General features: G+C 33.7%; 1 protein-coding gene across 4 annotated transcripts in view; it reads left to right on the top strand.

Moving 5' to 3' along the window:
• The window catches only part of Dph6 (diphthamine biosynthesis 6), a 168596-nt gene that overhangs the window by 62737 nt on the left and 80238 nt on the right, over positions 1-25621 (top strand). The gene's annotated exons all lie outside the window — the stretch shown is intronic.

Raw genomic sequence — 25621 nt, 5'->3', positions numbered from 1 at the left:
CTAGAACCTTGTACATGTTAAGTATGCTCTAATTTCTAAGGATCATCCCCAAACCCCAAATTCAGTTTTAATATACACCATCATCAGATGTCTGATGGAGATCATCCTTACTACATAGGATTTCCTAAAAGAATTCTCTATAGGCATACATTCTCTAAATTTTGAATTTTTAAAGTACGAGACCACAGAAGTTACATATGACAGCAAATAAGCTTGTACCTGATAATAGGTTGTTTTTTTCCTCATATATTTTTAAAATCTTATGCCTTGACTCCACCCCAGGAGCAAAATTAGACTATTACTATAAAAATCAGAAAATTATTTAATTTAAAATTATTTAAAATTCATCTTTATATTTTAAGATTAACTTTTATTTTGTTTTTCAAACTTCAATATTGATTTATTTAAATCCTGCATACCAAAGTTAATTATATCATTAGAGTACTTATTAAAAAGTAACATTTAGACTATTATCTTAGTCTGTTTTTCTACTATAACAAAATACTTGAGATGGGTAAATTATAAAGAAATGAAATTTATTTCTCACAATTTTGGAGGCTGTGAGGTCTAATATTTAGGTGCTAGTGTCTGGCAAAGGCCTTCATGCTGTGTCATAACATAGTGGAGAACATCACAGGGTAGGGGAGAATGCAAGAAAGCAAGGAGTTGGGAGCAAGATAAAGCTGAAGAAACCACACTTGCTTTTATGACTATTCACTTTCACAGTAACTAACCCAATTCTGTGATAATGACCTTAATTCATAATGAAGGCAAAGCAAGCCCTCGTGACCTAAACACCTCTTTAATGACCCACTTTCCAATACTGTTTGATTATCAATTAAATTTCAGTATGTGTTTTGGAGAGGACATTCATACTATAATAATCTGGGAATACACATTTGAAAATACAGTAAATTGTATTTTTAATCCAGTAATAAATATATCATTATAATAAGTAAATTATTTTTGTTATTTTCTTTTCAGTTAATTTTAGAGCATAGATCTAGTGTTGTAATTACAGAACCTCATTGAAACTCTTTTTTTAAAATATTTCACGTTTTTTTAGTTGTAATTGGACACAATACCTTTATTTTATTTTTATGTGGTGCTGAGGATCGAACCTAGAGCCCCACACATGCTAGGTGAGCGCTATACCGCTGAGCCAGAACCCCAGCCCCCTCACTGAAATTCTTTTGGCAAGATTTTTTTTTGTAGTAAGTTAAAAAAAAAGATCTTTCTTATTTTTCACTTAGAATTTTTAAGACCAATAAATCATTGTACTTTTCACTTAAACAATCTATTAACACTCTAGAATAGATTTGAAGTTGTGGAGTGTTAGAGAAACAGTGTTGTGCGCATTAATATAAGATAAATAAGGGTCAAAGGGAGCAGTCATTATTAATTAAACCCTAAGAGATATGAGAGAAGACCAGAAAGCCCTGGGGACTGGTAGAGAGACAGCTCGATCAAGTTACCACTTGGTGAACAGTTTGCTGTTCATCCTGTAATCCGAAGATAATTTTTGAATTGTTCGTCTGTGAGGTTAAATGTTTAGAAGTATTGGAGAAGCATTAACCTAGTTTTAACCAAGGTAAGTGCTTCATGGATTCCCCTTTTTGAAAGTATCTCCTAAAAGTTATATATTGCTGCTTAAAGCAGTTAGGAAAGAAGTACAACTTCCTCTGAATTTCACATAGTTCTTGATTAAAACAGTGATTTTAGAGCATCTTTATTAATCTTTTCAATATGTTGAAAATAAAAACTCTTTAGAATGACCCTATATCCATTCACATGTAATAAATTTAGAATAATTGGATTTCTTTCATTTGTATGGGTGTTTGATAATTAGCAACTTATGTTTGTGTAAAATTGACCCATTTGTTTCCTAAGTCCACTAAATGAAAGTTGCATTTGGTGAAGAAGAAGGAAAATCTTGTTCTAGTTGAATAAATTATCTGATCACTGTAGAAGACAAGAATAAAGATGATAGGGTATTAATTTGAAATTTTCTTTGTCAGAAGACTTGGGATTCCTATTCTGATTTATAAATGGATTTTTCATAGCTACTGCCCATTATGTCTTTCAAAGATAATTTTCTATTCTTTTTAGATTTAATTTCTTTTTTGCAGTTATTACTGTTATATCAGTTTATAAGATAGCCTTCCTCTATAGTTAAAGCAATCTTAATTAGGAATCTTGAGAATGCTTTGAAAATCATAATATGCTCTGAGAGTGTAAGGGTTTACAAGCTGATCTATTTAATAATTGGAGGAACTTTTAAATCCTCTTATTAAAATAATCAGGCCCTTGATATTATTTTAACTGGTAATATTGCAAATGACTGTTGGTGCTCATTGTTATAGGTTTAAAAATGATCTTTCTTAATTAATTTAGAATCTTCCTATTGTAGAGTAGATATTTTAGAAAATTTATGAAATTGCACTGAGTTGATTTGATGCACTACATAGAACTGTGTGGACAAATTATCTTGAATTCATATATACCTTCCCTTACAAACCATAAAATTTTCAGTTTACTTTGTATAATTGTTACAGTATTCTACGAGTTACATTGGTATTACTTAAATTTTTTCTCAGTAAGATCTGAGAATGTAGTTTTAAGAATTTTGTTCTAAATCCACTGCTTATTTTTGCTTTCTTTATATGGAATTGTTTGTATGAATATGGATGGATGGATAAAATATTCTTACAGTTTTTTCTATATTTTTTCTTTAAAATTTTAATGAAATTTGAATGTCGAATTAACATTTTTTTCTAGACATTTTTACAGTGGTAAACAGATTTGTTTAGTTATAGACTTATCAGTAACCTTTACACATAATGTGATATTGTCTGAATGTCTTATTTTGTTCAGCCTTCCCTGGCACTGATGAAGCCTAAGGCTGCTGTTTCTTTGAGTTACTGATAATTTTTTATCTGATTAACTGACACATTTAGTTGAAATCAGACACAGCCCTTAGGCTGGGCATGGATTTAATTTAAAAAGTATCAAAGGTTTGCTCTGTGTGCTATTTAATCATCATGTTTATCAGGCAAAGAAAAATTACCGGAAGGACCATAGGGAGAGGGTTATCTTAAGGAGCAGTAGCTTGGGAAATTGATAATGGCTACAAGGTAATTTACTGCTAACTTTTACATTCATTAATATAACATTTCCCACTAATAATTACAGTGCATGTAATATACTAATTAAATTGAAAGCATTATCACTAATTTTCTTTTTGCTGAACCCTAAGATAGCTGGATAAAAAGTGAGAATGTGAAATTGAAGAAAGCCCATGTAGTCACATCAATTTAAACAGTTGGTTAGTTGGCCAGTTAAAACATTTCTGTATCTATATCTAGATAGAAAATGAAATCACTGTGAATGAATGTTTAGAAGAATTCATTGTAGGCTGTGACAAGGAAATGAAATTTCTAAATGAATGAAATCACTCTTGTAGGTTTATAAAGTATTTCATTGGTCTGACCTGTAATAGGAATACATCTTCCGGGAACCAATGCATCACTACCATCCGTGTGTATGTTGGCACTACTCTAATGAATTAATACATTGGATTGATGAAGTACACTGATGCTTTGGGGCACTTGCAGTACCTATGTTTGTTATATATCTCTTAACACGTTGTAATATAATTTATTTTCTACTTCTAAAAATACTTCATGCTGTGTAACAAAGCATGATAGTAACTGCAGTTTAATATTAAAGAGAAAATATTTTCCTCAAAGATTCCTTAACAAAACATAGCAGAAAAAAATCTAGAACAAGATGTATTTTAAATTGTATGTAATTCAGTCAATAAATACTATATTTTGATAAATACTTATTGTGTAATTGTACATTTAATCTAGCAGTATTCCTCCAGGGTTTTTTTTTTTTTTCTTTCTCACTTCCATTAATGATATGCAATAGGGTACTTTAAAAACTAAAATAATGTAATAGTTTCAGAGGTATGTAAAATAAAACCCATAAGTAAGAAGTCTTGTCTTTGTAGATATAAAAAGTATTATGCCACTGCTAAATGTCTTTTGCCACAATTCACAAATATATTTGCTTTTGTTTTGTTTTTGAAGGTTTCGCATTGTGTTCATTTTCGAGCAGAATAGAGTAGTTTCCATAGAAAGAAAGTTCTCAGTATCAGAATAATAGACATTCAAAGACTTTAAACCTCTTATTTACCAGTGAGGATCTGAGATCCAAAGAACTTAGAAATCTTGACTAACATCTTAGTCAACATCAAAAATATATCTAGTAAAATGCTACTACTGTGAGATCTTAGGAATATTTCTTACTTTTATAGATCATTTAAAGATCTTCATAGTTTCAAGTGGCCATACATTTTTTAATGCTTTTGTTAAGAACTAGTAAGACTTCTCATGTCTGAAATAATTTCATTTCATTTCTTCTGTCCTCCCAGTAGTCATTCAGAGCAATGTCTTAATGTTTTGACCTATAAAATTGTTGGGTTTTTTATTTACTTTTTGTATTATTCTCTATTCATGTGTCTTTTATCCATCTGTGTATATGCTTTTTAAAAATCATTTAATGTTTTCTAATTGCTCTGTGGTTTTTTTATTTTATTTACTCTAATTTGTTATATATGACAGAAGAATGTGATTTAATTCATATTACACATATAGAGCACAATTTTCCATGTCCCTGATTATACAGAAAGTAGAGTCACACCACTTTTTAAGGACAAACTCTGATTTATATTGCTTTATATTTTTTCCAGTTTAATTTTTTCATCAAAATTTGTTATTATTTCTGTTACCCCTTTTCTTGGCTGTCTTTTTAATGTCTGGTCCCTCTGATATATTATGTCCATGAAATAGTGATATTAAAATATGAATATAATACAACTGGCAGGATATAAATGCTTCAAAGCAGCTTTCTTCAGCAACTGCAGCAGAAAAGTCTGCTTTTCTGTAATAGACCACAAAATACTAAGGGCTTGACCAAAGAAATACATTATTCAACTTAAGCAATGTGTTTGAAATTAATTGGAGTCTCTTTAATTGTCACCTGATGCTGAAGTGTTTTATTTTTCAATACTTGGTCCTGAAAGGCTTTGACAACTTTGAAATACTGGCTCTAATTAGGTTCTCTAATTTTATGATTTCTGATTTCAATTGCTGAGATATCTCAGAGACACCAAATATACATTAATATCTACAGATTCTGAAACCAATTATGACCCTTAGGTTTATTTCTTAATCTGCCCTACAGCTGATATGTGACCTTGAAATTAAAAAAATCTCACCATCAATCTCTTGATTTCTCTAATGTACATACAGTTTAACATGTGGGACCAAGACCTATAAAATACCATCTCCATATTCTGTGTGACTCTTATTCTCCATCTTATTTTTCTTTAATACAAGATTTAATATTTGGCAGTTAGAACCAAGATAACTGTGTGTTTAGATTAAATGTATTTCACTACATGTCTCCAGTGGTGTATTGCTTCACTTTGTGGGGGATTAAGTCTGAAGGAGGGATCAAATCAAGAATGATGATAACTGTTTAAGTTTTTTTTTTTTTTCCTATTATCCCAAATGTGATAGTTTGCAAGTAGCTGAGGAGCAGTGTTCTAACTGCTGTCGTCATAGACTTGGTCTTTATGTACCAACTCTTTATAACAAAAATCTTTTTGAGTAAAGACACTTCATGTATTTGCTCTATTTTTCAGTGCAGTCATGGGGCTGATATTCAAATAATACTGGCTTACTAATGACATATAATAGACATTTGAAAAATTCTTTATTTTCACATTTATATTTACATAGTTTTCAAATATGCTTTGAGAGAAGCATTTTTGGACTGGTAGTCAGTATTCTTTTTTGTCATGGATCCTAAAATAAATAAACTATCTAAAAGATACTCTACCAAGAAAAATAGGCTCATAGGTCTGTGTTTTTGACTTAATTTACCTAACCATGTGGAGGCTATGTGCAGGTTAACCATTAAAAAAAAAATCTGGAAATTATACAATCTGCCTTAAAATTTTTTGGTAGGGCTGTTGGTGGTTTTTGTTATTTTTTCTTTGAGTTTATCAAGGGCAAAAGAGAGAAGAATGTAACTGGTCCTCAGTATTTGCTTCTTCAGTGTGCAGTTGCATATGTTTATGTAGCAACATTCTGCTAGTTTTGAAACCCAGTAACTTTATAGTGGTAACACCACTTCAGGCAATAATATGTAGATCAAGGCTAATTGGACTCTTTCCCTATCTTAAAGAACAGGGAAATCTAACTTGGTCCAGAAATCAGTTTCCTGCCAGATTTGCTAAAGGCAAAGATTTAGAGGATTTTGCGGTTGCTGATATTGCTATTAATTTTTTTTAAATGTATTAACAGGCAGCATATTCATACAGTTTAAAATTCACAATATTCAAAGGGATATCCTTTTCCTTAGTACTCAGTTTCTTCTCCAATCTAACCATTGTTGTCAAGTTTTTAGTTAGCTATACTTCTAGAAATATTTTATGTCTATAAAAGAAAATATACACACTGTTTACACTCTTTTATTCCTTTCATTTTTCATTGAATAATATATCCTGTGATAATTTCATTTCAAAAGAACTTTCTCAGTGTTTATGGTTGAGTAATGTTCCACTATATGTAGATATTATCATGTCTTTAACTACGACTCTATTCATGGGCATTTAGATTTTTTCCAATTATTTGCTGTTACTATGCGTGTCCTGCTAATTATTTTTCTGTATGTAAACATATCTATGTTTTTATTTATTTGTTTTTGTTTTGCTTTGTTTTGTGGGGCAGGAGATCAAACCCAAGGCCTCAAGCATGATAGGTACATCTCTACCATATCTATAAGTTTTTGGGTAGACTTCTGAGTCTAAGGGAATGTGTATTTGTAGTATTAATAGATATTGCCTTAATTCTAGTTCAGGCCTTCTAGATAGGTTTGCTAATGTGCATTCCTGTTTTCTTTAAAGGTCTGGTTTTTAATGAAATTATCATGTTCTTTGAGGTAATTGAGCATTTTTTTAAAGACATAAGAAATATAAAGCTAGATAGGCTTTTATATAATTATATTTTTATCAAGACTTTTGTTTTCACTTCCTTATGAAAGGATCACATAATTGAAAAATGAGTCTTTTTTGTGATAATGATGCTTCTGATTTATTTGACAAACTTATACAAATAACAGCACTTGCTTCATATTTATAGCTAGTACTATTTCTTTACTTCTTTTTTTTTCCTTGAATTGTTACTACACTTCATATGAAAATGTGAGAATTGCTCTTTGTTGAGTAATTTATGTGGCATTTATTAAATAAGATTAAGTAAAAATTCTATTTCTATCCCTGAATTCCTAGCAGAATATCCTGTAGCTTGAGTCTTCTAAATTTCTGTTGGTGTTGTCAGGTAAATTGCTTTTGCCAGAATCCAGATTTGATAGAAGAGAATCAAAATAAATTTTCAAATGAAGCTGATAGCCTTGAGTTCTTAGTGCTTTATGTCGTGATGATGGAAGCCACTGAATTTTACTTTGTCTTATTTGTGAGGGTTGATGTGTTCTAGACACCTTTGCAAGATGGAAAGTTCCTTGAAAGTAGGGATATCTGCTTGTGCATTGTGCTCTGTGGAATGTAGAGCATATGGAAACTCATATAATTTCTAAACAATTTACGAGGTAGGAAAAAAAGTCCACTGGGATCTGTTTCTTGCTGATTTTTAGATATTTCAGTTTCGTTAGTGGTTTTGTCCCCTGCCCACCCCCCCCTTTTCAATTCTAAAAAATGATTATATTTTGTTAAGTTCTTTCTACTGCTCTTGATCCTTTTTACCTTCATAATCATTTTTTTTTCTTTTTGCCCTTTCAGGCACTGTTTGATATCCCAGGGGTACTTAGTTGACTCATATAGCTGGCTTTCCCTTGGATTTGGTCAGTGGAAAGAAGGCACCGGGAAGATTAGAAGGCAAAAGGGAAGACTCTTGACTTTTCCCTCTTTCTCTGTCTCGGTGGAATCTGTGCTATTGCTAGCTCACCACTTGCTCCAGCTTCTATTGGACAGGTCTGTTGAGGTTACTTCTAACCAGGTTCTTTGTTACTAGGCTCTGGTATATTCCTCTACATCCCTTCAGTCTAGGGATAGTTTAACTGCCTTTTGTAATTGCTGATCTATGTGGTGCCTCATTTTTCTCTATTTGGCTTTTTAGTTCTGTGAGCTATGTAATAAATTCCCTCTACTTTACTTCAAATTTTTAGAATGTTTTCTATTCTGCATCCTGACTGATACATCCTTCGAAGTCCTAATCTTATAAAATATAAAATATTGCTAAATGATATAATAAATGGTTACCCCTTTACATTCTCATTGTGGGAACCATACAAATGACTGAAATATTCTCTGTACTTTTTTGAGAACTGAATAAAAATCCCCATGCTTAGTAGTATGTGGATGCTAACAGAATCTAGTAGAACCTAGACTGTATATGAAATTACATTTAAATACCTCAAGAAGCTTTCAAGGTAAGATATAAAGAGGTCAAAGGAGTGAGAAATTGCTTCTGGTTAGTGGAATCAGGCATGACTTCACAGGTTGTGAGAAATAAATAGGATTTACCAGATAGAGATTGAGGGCAGGGATGAGGAGAAAATTCCAAATGAAAAGAAGAGTAAAAACAAAAGCATGGACATAGGAAATTAGTGTGTTCAACTAAATCATAGATAGTTATGAAAAGAGTTTATGAAATTAAAGCTGGATTAGGGAGAAAAAATTATTTGGCATGGAAGGATTGACTTTAGAAAGATAAATCTCTTATTTGGACTATTTGGAGGGCAAAGAAATTAGAAAATGGAGAGAACATCCTTTGAGTCTCATCATCTACCTGGCATCAGATAAGCACTCAGAGAGGAGTTAGATATCACTTGAACATTTTAAGCCTAAGTGACACTAGTAACAAAAATAGAAAAAAGAGGAAATACAAGAGGTTAAGGAGGAAATAAGAACAAGAATAAGGCACCAAAAGAAAATTATTGGGGGGCACTCCCAGGCGAGGTTCACCAGTCCTTGCAAAAGGGTGAGGGCTGGGGAAATCAGGGGCAGGAAAGGTAAAAACAGTGCTTATAAGGGAAGCTGAAGATAGGAGGGCCTACGCCATCTAAATTGTCGGATAGCAGGTTGGCCGAGCTGAGTTTAGAGGCATCTATTGCTGGTTGGTCTGGGCTAAGATGAGTTGACAAGGTGATTGCTTCAGCTGGCAGGAGTCCATGGTCCTTGAGGTCCATTGCCATGTCAGCTTCTTCTTCTTTTTTTTTTTTTTTAATTTGTTTTAATTAGTTACACATGACAGTACAATGACCTTGACTTATCATACATTTGAATCACTTGGGATATAATATCTCATTTTTCTGAATATACAGGTTGCAGAATCACATTGGGGAGATAGGAAGGATAGTAGAATGAAACAGACATTATTATTACTGTGTGTATATAAGTGAATGCATGACCAATGTGATTCTGCCATGTCAGCTTCTGATTGGCCATTTCCAGTCTCCTCTGCCAGGGGAAAGTCCCCAACCATAGCTGCCATGGAAAGGGGAGGGGGAAGGGAAGGCTGCCAACCCAACACCCTTCATGATTTTTTGAGTGGTTTCCCATGTTTTACTAGTTGACTTACACAACCATATGAACTAGGAATTGTCATATATATTTTATGAGAAAACCAAACTTGCGAGAATTTAGATTTTTTATGAAGTTTTCCTACTGAATACATTGTAAAGTTTTTTTTTTACTTAGAAGCTCTCATATTGCCCTGTTTTTTTTCTTATTTTTAATCTTATTTTGACCAAATTTCAAATCATGTATTCTTTTGACCATCAATTATATTTTCTCTACTAATTAGGAGAGAGCTGATCTATGTGGTGCCTGACCAATAAGTTTAATTTTGAAAATGTTTTTAAAAAGGAGAGTTATACACTTTTTAAAAGTTCCCCCCCCCCCTGGACAGTACAATTAGTGTTTATAATTAAAGACAGGAGGTTTTATTTTATTGTTTTTTAGAGGTCAACCATTTTTTTTTAAATATCATAAATCTAGATATATTTTTTATGGCTTTATTTTTCTGAACTAGATGATGTTTCTCTTTGCTAGTAGAAGTAAGAATGGACTGGGAAATGACATATCATTCTTTTCATAACGGTGCTGCCAGCATGTTTTGTGAACTTGTATAAATCATATCACTTGTTTTTGATTTAGTACTATATATGATACATCCCCTTTGATCCTACATTCTTTTCTAACAATTGTAACATCTTTCTTTGTAACAAATCTTTTTGAAATATTATTTATATATATTTTCTTTCTCATCTCTCATTCTCATATCCTGTTGCAGCTTAGTTCTCATCAGTACCAATTTACTGAAACTTTTTTATAAAGGTCAATAAAAACCAAATCCAGTGGGCAATTTTTCTTCTTTTTTAAAATCTCCAATCTTTTCCTTTCTTGCCCTCTTTTTGATACTTGGCAATATAGACTCTCCTTTCTTTATAAAACCTCTTTGACCTTACATTTATGATATCTTATCCTCCTTGTATTCCATCTGTCTGTCTGGTTTTCTTTTAAGATTTTTCTTTGTCTTTTTACTTGGTGTTTTGGTTTGGATATGAAGCATCCCCCAAAAGCTCACATATGAGACAATGCAAGAAGGTTCAAAGGAGAAATGATTGGGTCATGAGAGTCTTAACCTAATCAGAGGATTAATCCTTGATGAGATTAACTAGGTGGTAAGGGGGGAGTGGCTGGAGGAAGTGTTAATTGGGGTGTGGCTATGGGGTATATATTTTGTATCTGGAGAGCAGAGTCTCACTCTGCTTTCTAATCACTGTGATGTGAGATGCTTCCTTCCGCCACCCTCTCCTGCCATGATGTTCAGACTCACCTCAAGCCCAAAGGAATGGATCTGATCTTCTGTGGACTAAGACCTCTGAAACCATGAGCCCTCAAATAAACTTTTCCTCCTCTACAGTTGTTCTTGTCAGATAGTTTAGTCACAGCAGCGACATAGCTGACTAAAACACTTTGTAAATGTTTTGATTCTTCAAGTCTTGCTCTATTCTTCACCCTCCCCTTTCACTCTCTACTTTTTACTCTGTTTTATCTCATCTCTTATCATGACTTTAGCTACCACTGATATACACATTTATATCACATCATTATACCCTGTTTTTTTGTGCCTCAGACTCAACTACCTCTGGACACTCAACTTCCCATTGAATGACAAAAAGACACATTCTACTCAGTGACCAGGATAGTACTCACCATATTCCTCCCTAAAGTTGTACATTTCTTATTAAAACAATGCCATTGCTCTCCGTCAAGTGACCAAGTCAAATACCTGAAAGTACCTTTCTCAGCAACATATCACCACAATCTATTGCTCATTCTTTATCAACATAGCCCACATCAGCCTTCTTGTAATTATAACCACTGTCTTAGTTCAAACCTTCTCATTTCTTACTCATATTTCTTTAGGGTTTCCTAAGTAGTTACTTTACTTCTAACTTCAGACATTTTTAAAAGCAGTAGTCCCCCTTAATCTTTTTAAAATATAAGACCAATCACACAATATTGTTAATATACTTAATGCCTATATGCTTAATTATGTATACACTTAAAATTTTAAAATGGTAAATTTTATGTTTTGTATATTTTACCACAATAACAAAAGTAAATCTAATGTTGATGGTATTATACTTTAAAAGTCTCTCAGTCTTCCTTTCCTTTTTCCTCATATCTAAATTCTTTACTGTAATCTATAAAATTATGTTATACGATCCTGTTTATGCTATTGCTTCTGCCTAGCCTTTTAGTTTCATCTTCTTGCTTACTGCCCCTTTTCCATGAGTCTTAACTTTTCTTCCATTCTCGCCAGTTTCATTTTCTCCTTTTGCTATTTCAGTTCTTTGCCCCACAACCTTTGAAAATCTGCCTACTGGAGTAACAGATTTGTTCCATTAGAATAGATCTGGTTCTTCATGATTGTGTTCAAGCTTTAACTCCTTGCCGTGTCCGGCTGCAGCAAAATAACCCGGGGGTGACGAGCAACTTGTGTACATTGATACAGCAGGAGTGAGAGCCTTTTATTGTAGGACAGGAGGGGTATAAATACATTACAGACAGCTTATCTTAATTAACATAAACTAGATACAGCAGTCAACCAATAAGGAATCTCCACACTTAATGGCTCCATGGCGTTACTTCACAAACCACTCCTCTGGATGCCAGGTGCCATCTTAATTTGTTTACAGACCCTAACATTTCCCGCTTTTGTTTAATTTAAATAACAACCATAGTGGTTTTTGCACAAACACCATAAATAATCTGCTACAAGCAGAAGGGGAGGATACAAAATGCCACAATACCAAGCCAATTGATGGCTCCATGCAAGAAGCCCTTGGAAAAATTATACCAGCAATGACACCATTAGCAAAGATACTGAGTTACAATTTGTTATAGATTACAGTTTGTTGTCTCAGTTCAGGTAAAGCAGTGTCTCAATAGATTAACTTACAGTCCAGGTAAATCACAGTCCAGGTAAGTTCTGCAGGCAGCTAGCCTAAGCTATAGCAGCAGAAACAGCTACAGCTCCGAAGTCTTGTCCATTTCTCAGCAACACTGGAAATTCTTCCACCCTGGAAGGCAGGAACTCTGGCAATGATGTTAAAGAAAATCCTGTAGTATTCCAGCAGGTGCTAAGAAAACAACCTTCTGAACAATTTAGTACATTATCTCAAGGTTTTTTACATTTGAAATAGGCCTTAATGGTGCTCATTATTCATTAGCTTCCAGGCGTGGGAGAACCATTGTAGTTATTGACATTGGAAATGACCAAACTTCAGGGGCACCATGTGCGTCCTCCACCCGGCTCAATGACAGTTCCAAGTGTAGAATTTCACCTGTTTTTAATTATTTTATTTATTAGTGAGTGACCTTGGACAAGTTATGTAAACTTTCTTGACCTTAATTTCCTCATCTTTAAAATGATAAGATGGAGATGATAAATCTCCCTTGAAGAATTATGGGATGATTGAATGAGGTAATACAGTGTTGGTGATAAGCATAGGGCTTTGCAGATAGTTTCATGGTAAGTTCAGGTTAAGTAAGTGAATATTGAAGCAGGATAAAATTTTACTAGTAGACTTACTCATATCCAATGGAAATTCCTCAAGGAATTGAGTTTTATGAAACCTGTGTAATCTATATGTACATTTCAGTCTGGTCATATTCCTACAAAATAATTTTATATAAATTATTTTATCTTCATAGTACTGGTTTAAGTACAGGTTTTAGAACAGAATAACCCTGTTTATATAAACTACATTTTAAAGTTACATTAAACTAATCAAAGAACATTTCCTCAACATCTTAGAAAATAAATTTAGAAAATAGCTTTTAAATAGATAAAACACTTGCTACTAAACTGGGCTGATTAGAAATGAATTCATCCTGAGTGTTGCTTTGCTCTCCTAAAACAAGGATTGAACAATTTAATCCTTTGTTTATTTATGTATTTGTTTATTGCTGATGTCAAAGCATTCCATAGAAGTGTTCAAAATGCCACCTAATCCTTTTAACAAGAAGAATGCCTTGGGAGCTTAAGGAAACAGAGCAACTGTAGTTCTACACTTCTTTTCAGTTTCTTCTGTAGATGGAGTTTGGTCTCAGTTGACTTCATGCTGTTACAACTAAGATGGAGATTTAAGAGTAAAGTAATTGTTAGTTTTTTAAATGGGAATAACTGGCAGATTATTTCAATCATCTGCAATTTATTTATCATTTGATTTTTAGCCTTAACAACTTTTCCCCCTATTTGAGAAAACTCACAAAGGGGTATAATAATGCTGCAATTAAGTGACCTAATATTCTGCCATAAGCTCACTATTTAATGGGAGAACTTCAGATGGTGATCATTTCTCATTTATTGAATTTATTTATTTATTTTTTTTTTTTGATGATGCTAAGAAAAACAAATACTTTTTTAACAAGTTCACTTAAGCAAAATTTTTAGTGAGGTGCTTGAATATTTTACTCTGAAACTCTAAGGATCACTTTCAGAATTATTTCATCTGAAATAGTATTCTTTTATGTAGTACTTTTGTTAGTCTGAATGTGTATAATGTTACCAAATGAAGAAATGGAAGTTTAAAGAAAATGAATCTAATACTTTACTGGTCATATAAATTTTTAGTTATCCAGGTCATAGAACATCACTGGCATTCCCAAATGTTTCTTATTTAATAATGTCACCTTGCCAGAAATCCAAATATTTCCATTAAGAGATATAATGCAAGTGCATTTCTTTAATGAATAGTTCATATTTAAAATGTTAGAATGCTTTCAGATGGAAAACACTTTAAATTCAGTGGATAATTTTTTTTTCAACAGGCAGTCACTCATTAACATAATAATACTGGTAACTGAGGCATTTTTCAAAGAAAATAACGTTTCCTATACTTTCAAGCTGCACATCTTCTCATCTTTAGAATAAGTAGATCCCATTTTCAGTTGCAATAAAAGGACAGCTTGTTTTCAAATTATTTGTTGATTTTGTGAGCCAGCTTTTCTGGATTGAGAAAAGTGAATATTGAAAGCACAGTGTCTCAATTTGGGTCTGGATTTCTACCTTTAAATCTTCCTCCTAAACTTGTAATTATCACTCTTGTCATATGGATGGATGCCTTCATCATCCCAGTCTCTGTCTGAAGTGCCTTTTAGCTGTGATATGGTGAAACTTTGTGTATGAATAAGAACACAGCATCAGGTGCATTTTGTATAAGAAATGCATATCCTATCCCTTTGTGTATGTTCCTGATACTTCAGTACTTAGGTTTTGAGAGTAGTCTAAAAAGTTTTTAGGACTAGGTTATGAACGGTCATGAATAGGTCCATGTTTGTATTTCTTTTTGTGATTGGAATAATACCATGGTATATTATGGCCTTATTGATTATTTGCATAACATGGAAGATACAACCGTACACTCAGCTGTCAAATCGAAATTGAAAATTAAGAATGTTTAAACTTGTAAGGTGATAGGTTTTTTCTATTTCTTATTAGAGCCAGATTTGTTTCTCTAAAAATTTTCATTGGAAACTTTTTGCAAAGCACTGTGCTTATCACCAACACTGCATTATCTCATTCAGTCATCCTATATATTAAGGAGGATGCAGGAAGTCAATAGTAGGAGCTTGTGCATCTGTTTTCCTAGAAGAACAGAGATTCAATAATCTGAACTTTTTCATGTTTGGAGTATAATTTTAAAAAATAATTTCTAATATTATCTTCCTTTGTTGTCCATTATACTCTATTTATGAACTTATATACATTTTATTTATTTATTTATCCATTTCCCTGAATCTTTCACTTCTAGATTTTAATTTCTTAAGGCTCTTAAGTGTGCTATTTTCATATATGTTTCCCCTTTCCTAATATGGTCTTAAACTTGTCACACAGTAGGGCTTTCTATACTTTTTGAATAATACATGAATAATTTTGCTTGCCAGATTACAGCATATGGGATAAGAAATGAATGTCCATATTTATAGAGGTATTTTAAATAATTTCCCCTGTAATTACAAAAGTAATATGTGTTATGTAAAAACATTTAAGGAATTAAAATTTGGAAATAAAATAGAAAAAATAAAACATCATTTCAGAAATAAGCAGTTTTTACAGTTTGGTCTATTTCTGGTCCTTTTTCTATGTTTGAGGATTCATTTAATCCATATATTTTAGTATACACTCTCTGGATATTTTTCACTTAATTTTATATCATAAGTAATTTATTATATATTCTTGGGAAATGTGGTATTAATGGCTGCTTTATTTTTTTTTCTCCTTGTGTACCATGGTTTGTTTAACCGCCCTTCTTTTATTTGGAATTTTAGGATTTTTCAGTTTTTGTTCTTAATACATGTTACATATAAATGTGATGAATGTCCTTATAATATAAATCTTGTGTACATTTATAAGTATTTTATAGTCTGGATTTCCCCACAAATATAAAATTGTCGGTTTAACTGAATAAACATAATAAAATTGTATGATACATATTGCAAAATTGTTTTTTAGAAAAGATGCACTAGTAACTGCACTAGTATCAATTATGTATGGAATTATGTAGTAACCTCATCAACTTTGAATACTAATTAGATTTTAAAACATACTCATTTGACAAAAATGTATTCAATTTTGCTTGTATTTCTTTTGTTTTTCTAAGAAGAATGAAATTATTCATTTTTATTTTTTCTCTTAAAAATTGCCCATCAAGCCAGGTGTGGTGGTACATGCCTGTAACCCCAGTAACTCAGGAGGCTGAGACAGGAGGACCACAAGTTCAAAGTCAGCCTTAGCAACTTAGTGAGGCCCTAGGCAACTCAGCAAGACCCTGTCTCACTAGAAAGTGCTAGGGATGTAGCTCAGTGGTAAAGTGCCTCTGGGTTTAATCCACAGTACCAAAAAGAGAAAAAAGAAAGAAAAAAAATATGTACATATATTGCCCATTACTATGCTTTCCTCCATTGTACTTTTTTTGACCGTTCCTTATTAATTTGAAAGATAAATGTATTAACCCTTTGTTATGTATATTATAAAATGATATTTTTATTTGTATTTTTGCCTTAATTTTATTTTAGTTGATTGTTGAAGTAGAGGATTACTATAATTTTATAGTGAACTTTATTAAATAATGAATATTTGTTGTATATGCTGCTTTAGTTTCTAAAGCTAAGAATATAACAGGAACAGAACAAAAGACCTACCCTCATAAAGGTGAAGATAGGCATTAAAGAAATTAACTAAGCAAATACACTGTAATTTCAGATAGTTCTGTGAAGACAATAAAGTCAGGGAAATGAAATAGACATGGCAGTGCAGGAGTAAATGGGCTATTTAAGAAAGAGAGATTGGAGAAGGCCTCTCTGAGATGTGTAAGCAGAGACCTGAAAGAAATAAAGAAAAAAGCCATGTAAATTCTAGGGAAGACCTGATGTAGATACAGAGACTTGGAGATGGAAACAAGTTTAGGTGTTTGAGGAACAATGAGCTCCCCAGTGTGGATATATGAAATAAAACAGGAGTACAGTAGTAGGCAGCAATGCCAGAAAGATTGGTATGGTCCAGGCCACATAGTACCTTACAGACTAATCAAAAGGAACTTGGAATTTACTTTTAATTAGGATAGGAAGCCACTGGAGGATTTCAAATGGAGAAAGGTATATGTTCTAGTTTAAATTTTAGATCACTGTGGTTTAAAGAAACACAAGTGTATATAAAGTAAAAAGTTCCAGTTTTACTGGAAATTACAATTGTTACAACACATTGAAATTGTGTACTTTAAGTTGATGCAATTTATTATACATAATTTTGTGAGATGATAAAATGAATCATACAGAGGTAGATTATAGTGAGGAAGACTAAACTTAAGGAAGCTGAATAGGAAACTGTTGTAGTCAAACTAAGAAGAGATCTTTTTAGTATCAGAGTGTTGATGATAAGTGATTGAATTCTGGATATTCTTGGAAGGTGAAGCTAATAGAACTATTACTTGATTAATGTAAGTCATAAGAGAAAGAAATCATGGATGACTCTAAACAGTAATATATATATGGTCTAAACAATAATATATATGTGGGGTCATTTTTTTAGATGAGAATTATGGAAGGATCTTAGCATGGAATGAGTGTATATGTGTGAATCGCGAGTTTTGTTTAGAATATGTAACCTAACTTAGAATTCAAAATTCTGTGTGTGTGCATGATGGGCGCTTAGGATATGAAAATGCTAGAATCTTAAGAGAGAAATATAAATTTCCTTCTATGTACAAGTGGGTAGTTTTAAAAAAAAATAGAATTTTTTTAATATTTATTTTTTAGTTTTCAGCGGACACAACATCTTTGTATGTGGTGCTAAGGATCGAACTTGGGCCGTACGCATGCCAGGGGAGCACGCTACCACTTGAGCCATATCCCCAGCCCAAGTGGGTAGTTTTTTGAAGAACAGTATCCCTTATTTCCTTTTTCAATGTAAATTTTTAGAAATTTTCTGTTATATATTTTTAATATTTCTGAGCTTATTTGTTTATTATAAATTTTTTAATTTACATATGACAGTGGAATGCATTACAATTCATATTATACATATAGAATGCAAATTTTTCATATCTCTGGTTGTATACAAAGTATTCACACCAATTTGTTTTCATACATGTACTTCAGAAAATGATGTCCATCACATTCCACTAACATTTCTAACCCCATCCCTCCCTTACCCTCCCACCCCTCTGCCCTATCTAGAGTTCCTCTATTCCTCCCATGCTCCCCCTCCCTACCCCACTATGAATCAGCCTCCTTATATCAGAGAAAACATTCAGCATTTGTTTTTTGGGGATTGACTAATTTTACTTAGCATTATCTTCTCTAACTCTATTCACTTACCTGCAAATGCCATGATTATATTATCTTTTAACGCTGAGTAATATTCCATTGTGTATATATGTCACATTATTTTTAACCGTTCATTTATTGAAGGGCATCCAGGTTGGCTCCACAATTTAGCTATTGTGAATTGTGACAGTATAAACATTTATGTGGCTGTATCCCTGTAGTATGCTGTTTTTAAGTCTTTCAGTATAGACTGAGGAAAGGGATGCCTGGGTCAAATGGTGGTTCCATTCCCAATTTTCCAAGGAATCTCCATACTTCTTTCCATATTGGCTGCACCAGTTTGCAGTCCCACCAGCAGTATATGAGTGTACCTTTTTCCCCCGCATCCTCACCAACACTATTATTACTTATCTTCATAAGAACTGCCATTCTGACTGGAGTGAGATAAAATCTTAAAGTAGTTTTGATTTGCATTTCTCTAATTGCTAGTGATGATGAACATTTTTTTCATGTATTTGTTGATTGATTGTACATCATTTTCTGAGGAGTGTCTGTTCAGGTCCTTGGCCCATTTATTGATTGGGTTATTTGTTTTTGTTATTTAACTTTTTAAGTTCTTTATATACCCTAGAGGTTAGTGCTCTATCTGATGTGTGAGGGGTAAATATTTGCTCCCAAGATGTAGGCTGTCTATTTAGCTCACAGTAGTTTGAATCCATCCCATTTATTGATTCTTAATTTTAATTCTTACGCTGTAGGAGACTTATTAAGGAAGTTGGGGCCTAATCCAAGATGATGGAGATTAGGGCCTACTTTTTCTTCTGTTAGATGCAGGGTCTCTGGTTTTATTCCTAGGTCCTTGATCCATTTTGAGTTGAGTTTTGTGCATGGTGAGAGATAGAGGTTTAATTTCATTTTGTTGCATATGGATTCCTAGTTTTCCCAGCACCATTTGTTGAAGAGACCATCTTTTTTCCAATGTATGTTTTTGGTGCCTTTGTCAAATATAAGATAATTGTAATTTTGTGGGTTAGTCTCTGTGTCCTCTATTCTGTACCATTGGTCTTCTAGTCTGTTTTGGTGCCAGTACCATGCTGTTTTTGTTACTATTGTTCTATAGTACAGTTTAAAGTCTTCTATAGTGATGTTACCTGCTTTACTCTTCCTGGTCTTTATTCTTGGTCTCTTATTTTTCCAGATGAATTTCATGACAGCTTTTTCTATTTCTATGAGGAATGTCATTGGGATTTTGATCAGAATTGCATTAAATCTGTATAGTCCTTTTGGTAGTATGACCATTTTGATAATATTAATTCTGCCTATCCAAGAGCAATGTAGATCTTTCCATATTCTAAGGACTTCTTTGATTTCTTTCTTTAGGGTTTTGTAATTTTCATTATATAGACCATTCAGCTTTTTTACTAAGTTGATTCCCAAGTATTTTATTTTTTGAGGCTATTATAAATGGTATAATTTTTCCATGTTTCCCTATTTGAGGATTTGTCACTGATATACAGAAATGCCTTTGATTTATATATCCTGCTACATTGCTGAATTCATTTACTAATTCTAGAAGTTTTCTGGTCTTCTAGGTATAGAATCATATCATTAGCAAATCATGCTAATTTGAGGTTTTCTTTTCCTATGTGTATCCTTTTAATTTGTTTCAGCTGTCTAATTGCTCTAGTGAGTGTTTCAAGAACTATGTTAAATAGACGTGGTGAAAGAGGGCATCCCTCTCTTGTTCCAGTTTTTAGAGGGAATGCCTTCAATTTTTCCTCTATTTAGAATGATGTTGGCCTGGGGCTTAGCATAGATAGCCTTTAAGATGTTGAGATATGTGCCTGTTATCCCTAATTTTTCTAGTGTTTTAAACATGAAGGGATGGTGTCTTTTATCAAATGCTTTTTCCCCATCTATTGAGATGATCATATGATTCTTATCTTTAAGTCTATTGATGTGATAAATTACATTTATTGATTTCTGTGCTGGGAGCCATCAGCCAAGTAGGTATGACAAATTCCTTGCCAGCTTACTCCCATGCTGTCTAGTGGAAGGACTTCTGAAAGGTGACCTTGCTCAAGGACCAGGGCAGGATCCGTGTTTAGGGTGTTCCCCCTTTAGAATAGGGCAGTTTAGCATAATAGGAGATTAGGGTGTTCCCCCTTTAGAATAGGGTGTATCCTGCTGCTGAGTTCCTCTTGAGTGCTTAGGGTCAGACAGTATATTTTGGGAGACAGAAGCCCATGTGGTGTGGATTTGGGCAGAGTAGTGGATTTGGGAGAAGTGGATTTGGGCAGAGTGTGGATTTGAGCAGAGAACGTGGATTTCCCCAGAACGTGTTTGTAGACGGCCGGTGTGAGTTCGGGAATAAAGAATTGCTGTTTGAATCTACAAGCTGTGTGGAGACTCGTGATTTGTGCCCAGACAGAGACTGCGGCATTTCTGTATGTTGAACCAACCTTCCATCCCTGGGATGAATCTCACTTGATCGTGGTGCGCTATCTTTTTGATATTTTTTTGTATTCAATTTGCCAGAATTTTATTGAGAAATTTTGCATCTATGTTCATTAGAGGTATTGGTCTGAAGTTTTCTTTCTTTTTTCTTTTTTTTTTTTTTTTTTTTTTTTGATGTGTCTTTGCCTGGTTTTGGAATCAGGGTGATATCAGCCTCATACAATGAGTTAGGAAGTGCTGCCTCTTTTTCTATTTCCTGAAATAAATTGAAGAGTATTGATATTAGTTTTTCTTTAAAAGTCTTATAGAACTTAGCTGTGTATCCATCCAGTTCTGGACTTTTCTTGGTTGGTAGACATCTGATGGTGTCTTCTGTTTTGTTGCTTGAAATTGATCTGTTCAATTGTATCATCCTGATTCAATTTGGGCAAATCATATGACTCTAGAAATTTGTTGATGCCTTCGATATATTTTCTATTTATTGGAGTACAAGTTTTCAAAATAATTCTAATTATCTTCAATATTTCTGTAGTGTTCATTGTGATATTTCCTTTTTCATTACGGATGTTAATAATTTAAGTTTTGTCTCTCCTTCTTTTCGTTAGCAAGGGCTAAGGATTTGTCAATTTTATTTATTTTTTGAAAGAACCAACTTTTTGTTCTGTCAATTTTTTCAATTTTTTTTTGTTTCAATTTCATTGATTTCAGCTCTAATTTTAATTATTTCCTGTCTTCTACTGCTTTTGGTGTTGATTTGTTTTTGTAGGGTTTAAGAGTAATATTAGGTCATTTATTTGTTGACATTTTCTTCTTTTAAGGAATGAACTCCATGGAATGAACTTTCCTCTTAGATCTGCCTTCATTGTTTCCCAGAGATTTCAATAAGTTGTATCTGTGTTCTCATTCACCTCTAAAATTTTTTTAAATCTCCTCCTTAATATCTTTTGCAACCTCTTGTTCATTCAGTAGCATATTATTTAGTCTCCAGGTATTGGAGTAGCTTTTGTTTCTTATTTTATCATTGATTTCTAGTTTCATTCCATTATGATATGACAGAATGCAGGGTAGTATTTCTACTTTTTTATATTTGCTAAGTGTTACTTTGTGGCATAGTATATGGTCTATTACAGAGAAGCGTCCATGTGCTGCTTAGAAGAAAGTATATTCTCTCATTGAAGGATGAAATATTCTATATATGTCAGTTAAGTCTAAGTTATTGATTGTATTATTGAGTTCTATAGTTTCTTTGTTCAATTTTGTTTGGAAGTTCTATCCAGCGGTGAAAGAGATGTGTTAAAATCACATGAGAAGATTTGTTTGATGAATGTAGATGCTCCATTATTTAGGGCACATATATTTATAATTGTTAAGTCTTGTTGGTGTATGGTTCCCTTCAGCAGTATGTAGTGTCCTTCTTTGTCCCTTTTGATTAACTTTAGCTTGAAGCCTACTTTATTTGATATGAGGATGGAAGCCTCTGTTTGCTTCCACAGTCCCTGTGAGGGGTATGATTTTTTCCCAACCCTTCACCTTCAGTCTGTGGATGTCTTTTCCTATGAGGTAAGGTGACTCTCTTGGAGGCAGCATAATGTTGGATCTTTTTTTTTTTTTAATCCAATCTGCTAGTCTATGTCTTTTGATTGGTGACTTTAGGCCATTAACATTCAGGGTTATTATTGAGACATGATTTGTATTCCCAGCCATTTTTATTTATTTTTGGTATATAACTTGACTTGGTTTCTCCTCTGATTATTTTTTCCTTTAATGGAATACCTCGCATTGCTGATATTCATCATTATTTTTCATTTCCTCTTCATGGAATATTTTGCCGAGAATGTTCTGTAGTTCAGGCTTTCTAGTTGTAAATTTTTTTGACTTAATAATATTATCATGGAAGATTTTTATTTCATTATCCAATTGAAAGCTTAATTTTGCTGGATAAAAGATTCTTGATTGGCATCCATTTTCTTTCAGAGCTTGGTATATGTTGTTTCATGATCTCCTGGCTTTGAGGGTCTGGTTTGAAAAATCTGCTGAGATATGAATTGGTCTCCCCCTATATGTGATCTGATTCCTCTCTCTTATGACTTTTAAGATTCTATCCTTATTCTCTGTGTTAGGCATTTTCATTATAATGTGCCTGGTGTAGATCTGTTGTAATTTTGTACATGTGGTATCTTGCAGGCCTCTTGTGTTTGGTTTTCCAATTCGTTCTTCATGCTTGGGAAATTTTCTGCTATTATCTCATTGAAGAAATTATGCATTCCTTTGGCTTGAAACTCTGTGCTTTTCTCTATCCCAATAACTCTTAGATTTGGTCTCTTGATGCTGTCCCATTATCCTTGGATGCTGTCCCATAATTCTTCTTCTTCTCTTCATGGTTTCTTACTATCTTCACTGTGTGATCAACTTTATTTTCCTGATTATGTACTTTGTCTTCGTTATCGGACGTTTTTTCTTCCAAGTGATCTAGTCTGTTGGTTATACTTTCTGTTGAGTTTTTTAATTTGTTTTATTGTTTTTTTCTTCTCAAGATTTCTGACTGCTATTTTTTTCAGAGTATCTTTCTTGAAGTAATCTTTTGCTACTTATATTTGCTCTCTTATCTCTTTGTTGGAGTACTCGATTTTTGCCTGCATTTGCTCATTTAGGTCATTCTTTAATTCACAGATAATTTTAATTATGAACCTTCTGAACTCCTTCTCTGACATTTCATCAACTTTGCTGTCCATGGTTTTTCTTATTGTAGTATCCTGTTTTGGGGGGGGTCACTTTTCTCCCTTGTTTTTTCATGTTGTCTATGTTTCTTGCTTTTTTACAGTGTGGATCTGAGATATTATGGTTTCTACCCTGTATTCTTGTAGTATCCATGCAGATTGTCTGTAGCTCACCTTGGTGTTGGGCTTCCAGACCCTGCTGGTATCCCTCAATATATGTTACTGCAACTTTAAAGGTGGTAGCAGCCATAACCAAAGTAACTTGAGACAATTGTGTAAGTGCCCCAAGATTGATTCAATGTCTTACAGAGATTGGTCTGGAAGGGTGGGCCTTACAGTGTTTTTGGGATGCCTGTTCTGAGATGCAGCTGCTTCTAGGCACTGCCTGTTGTCAAAAAGGTAGGGGCTACTATGTGGGGAAGGTATGGCAATGACTGCAGTGTCCCAAGATGGAAGCGTGTTAGGCTTGGGCTCCCAGGTTGGGAGGGGACGAACTCAGAGCTACTCTGGACCTGGATTGTGCAGAAGTCGGTGAGGGCAGATCTGGTCAGGACCTTACCTCCTGGGGTAGTCTGCTAATCCGAATGGGTGGTCCTGTGCCAGAGGCTGGGCTCCTGTGGGTGCCTGCCGGTTGCAGAATGGACCCGGGCCTACTCTGAGCCTTGGTTCTATGCAGGCTGGTGTGGGTGGATCTGGGCCAGGCCTCTCTGTTACATATTTTTACAGAAAAATTCAAGAAACACAGAAGTGTATAAAGTAAAAAGTAGAAGTCTTTATCACTTTCCTTTATTCATCACACAATCCTATTAGTATCATGCTATGTGTTCTTTCAGAAGCAATTTGTTCTTTCTCTTCTTATTAAACAAAAAACCAAAGAAAAATTCACTGTAATTAAAAATTTCTTTTATTTTATTTAAAAGACCAAAGGTTGGACTTATCATACCCATATGCTCTACATGTATGTGCATACATACACAAAACTAACTGTTTGTCCCGTAATTGCGGTACATACAGGCTAATCACAGAAGAAATTGCTGTAATTTTTCTTCCCCGTTAACAATTTAAAATATATTGCAGGAATCATGTTTGATCCTCTGTATTTAGCCCTTAGATTCTTAATTGTTTTGTGTTGATATATTGATTCTTTCTGAATAAATTCTTGGTGTAAGTATCCTTTTGATTAGTGTGGAAATAGTGGTTATAATGAAGTTATGTTTTTTTAGGTTGTTGAGTTTGTGTTTGTGTCCTCTCTACTAGGATTGTCAGTGTAGGTAAGATAGCTTTCTGGACTAGCTTTCCAGGAATCTCACAGCCTCTTTCACACTGACAAAGATTAGGGTTGTGGGGAATGATTAAAGCTACAAATGAGCCTGTGATATCTATTTTTCACATATGCTCATGGCTAACTTTGTAGGGATCTCTTAATGTCCCTTATTTACAAAATGAGAAAGATAATGATAATCTACTTCAGGGAGCATTGCCGCAGTCTGGCTGGGCACAAATCACGAGCCACTGAAGCAGGAACAAACTTTATTTTTGAACTGCAAGAAAACACTTCACCTACGCTCCTGGGGAATCCTCCCGAACACCATAGGGCTCGTCCAGGAACCCCCAGCTGGAAATATCTCTCCCGGAAATCCCTCCTCCTGCACTTCCCCAACCAATGGGAACTCTCGCCCCGGGAATCCCCACTGAGAACTCCAAAGTAGCGTGAGAACTCAAAAGTAGCAGCCCAGGAGGAGAGTAATCCCTCTCCTGTCAATCAGTACTGTTGGCAAAATGCCAGGGGCCATACAGACTCGTCCGTGGCTCTCAGCAGAGCATTGTTGAGAGCATTCACTAATATAATATGTTTATTATATACTAATATATTTAGAGATATTATGCACTGCTATTTCTATTACTCACTGATGCTATTGCTGACATTATTTCCTTAGTTGTATTTATACATCCATCCTTCATAGTAATAATGCTATAAGCCTAATAGTTTCCACTAGTATCTGAGGCTAGTGTG

Source organism: Callospermophilus lateralis, chromosome 3, assembly GCF_048772815.1.
Source record: "Callospermophilus lateralis isolate mCalLat2 chromosome 3, mCalLat2.hap1, whole genome shotgun sequence".
Lineage (NCBI taxonomy): Eukaryota > Metazoa > Chordata > Mammalia > Rodentia > Sciuridae > Callospermophilus > Callospermophilus lateralis.
This window is presented reverse-complemented; position numbering and strand designations above follow the sequence as displayed.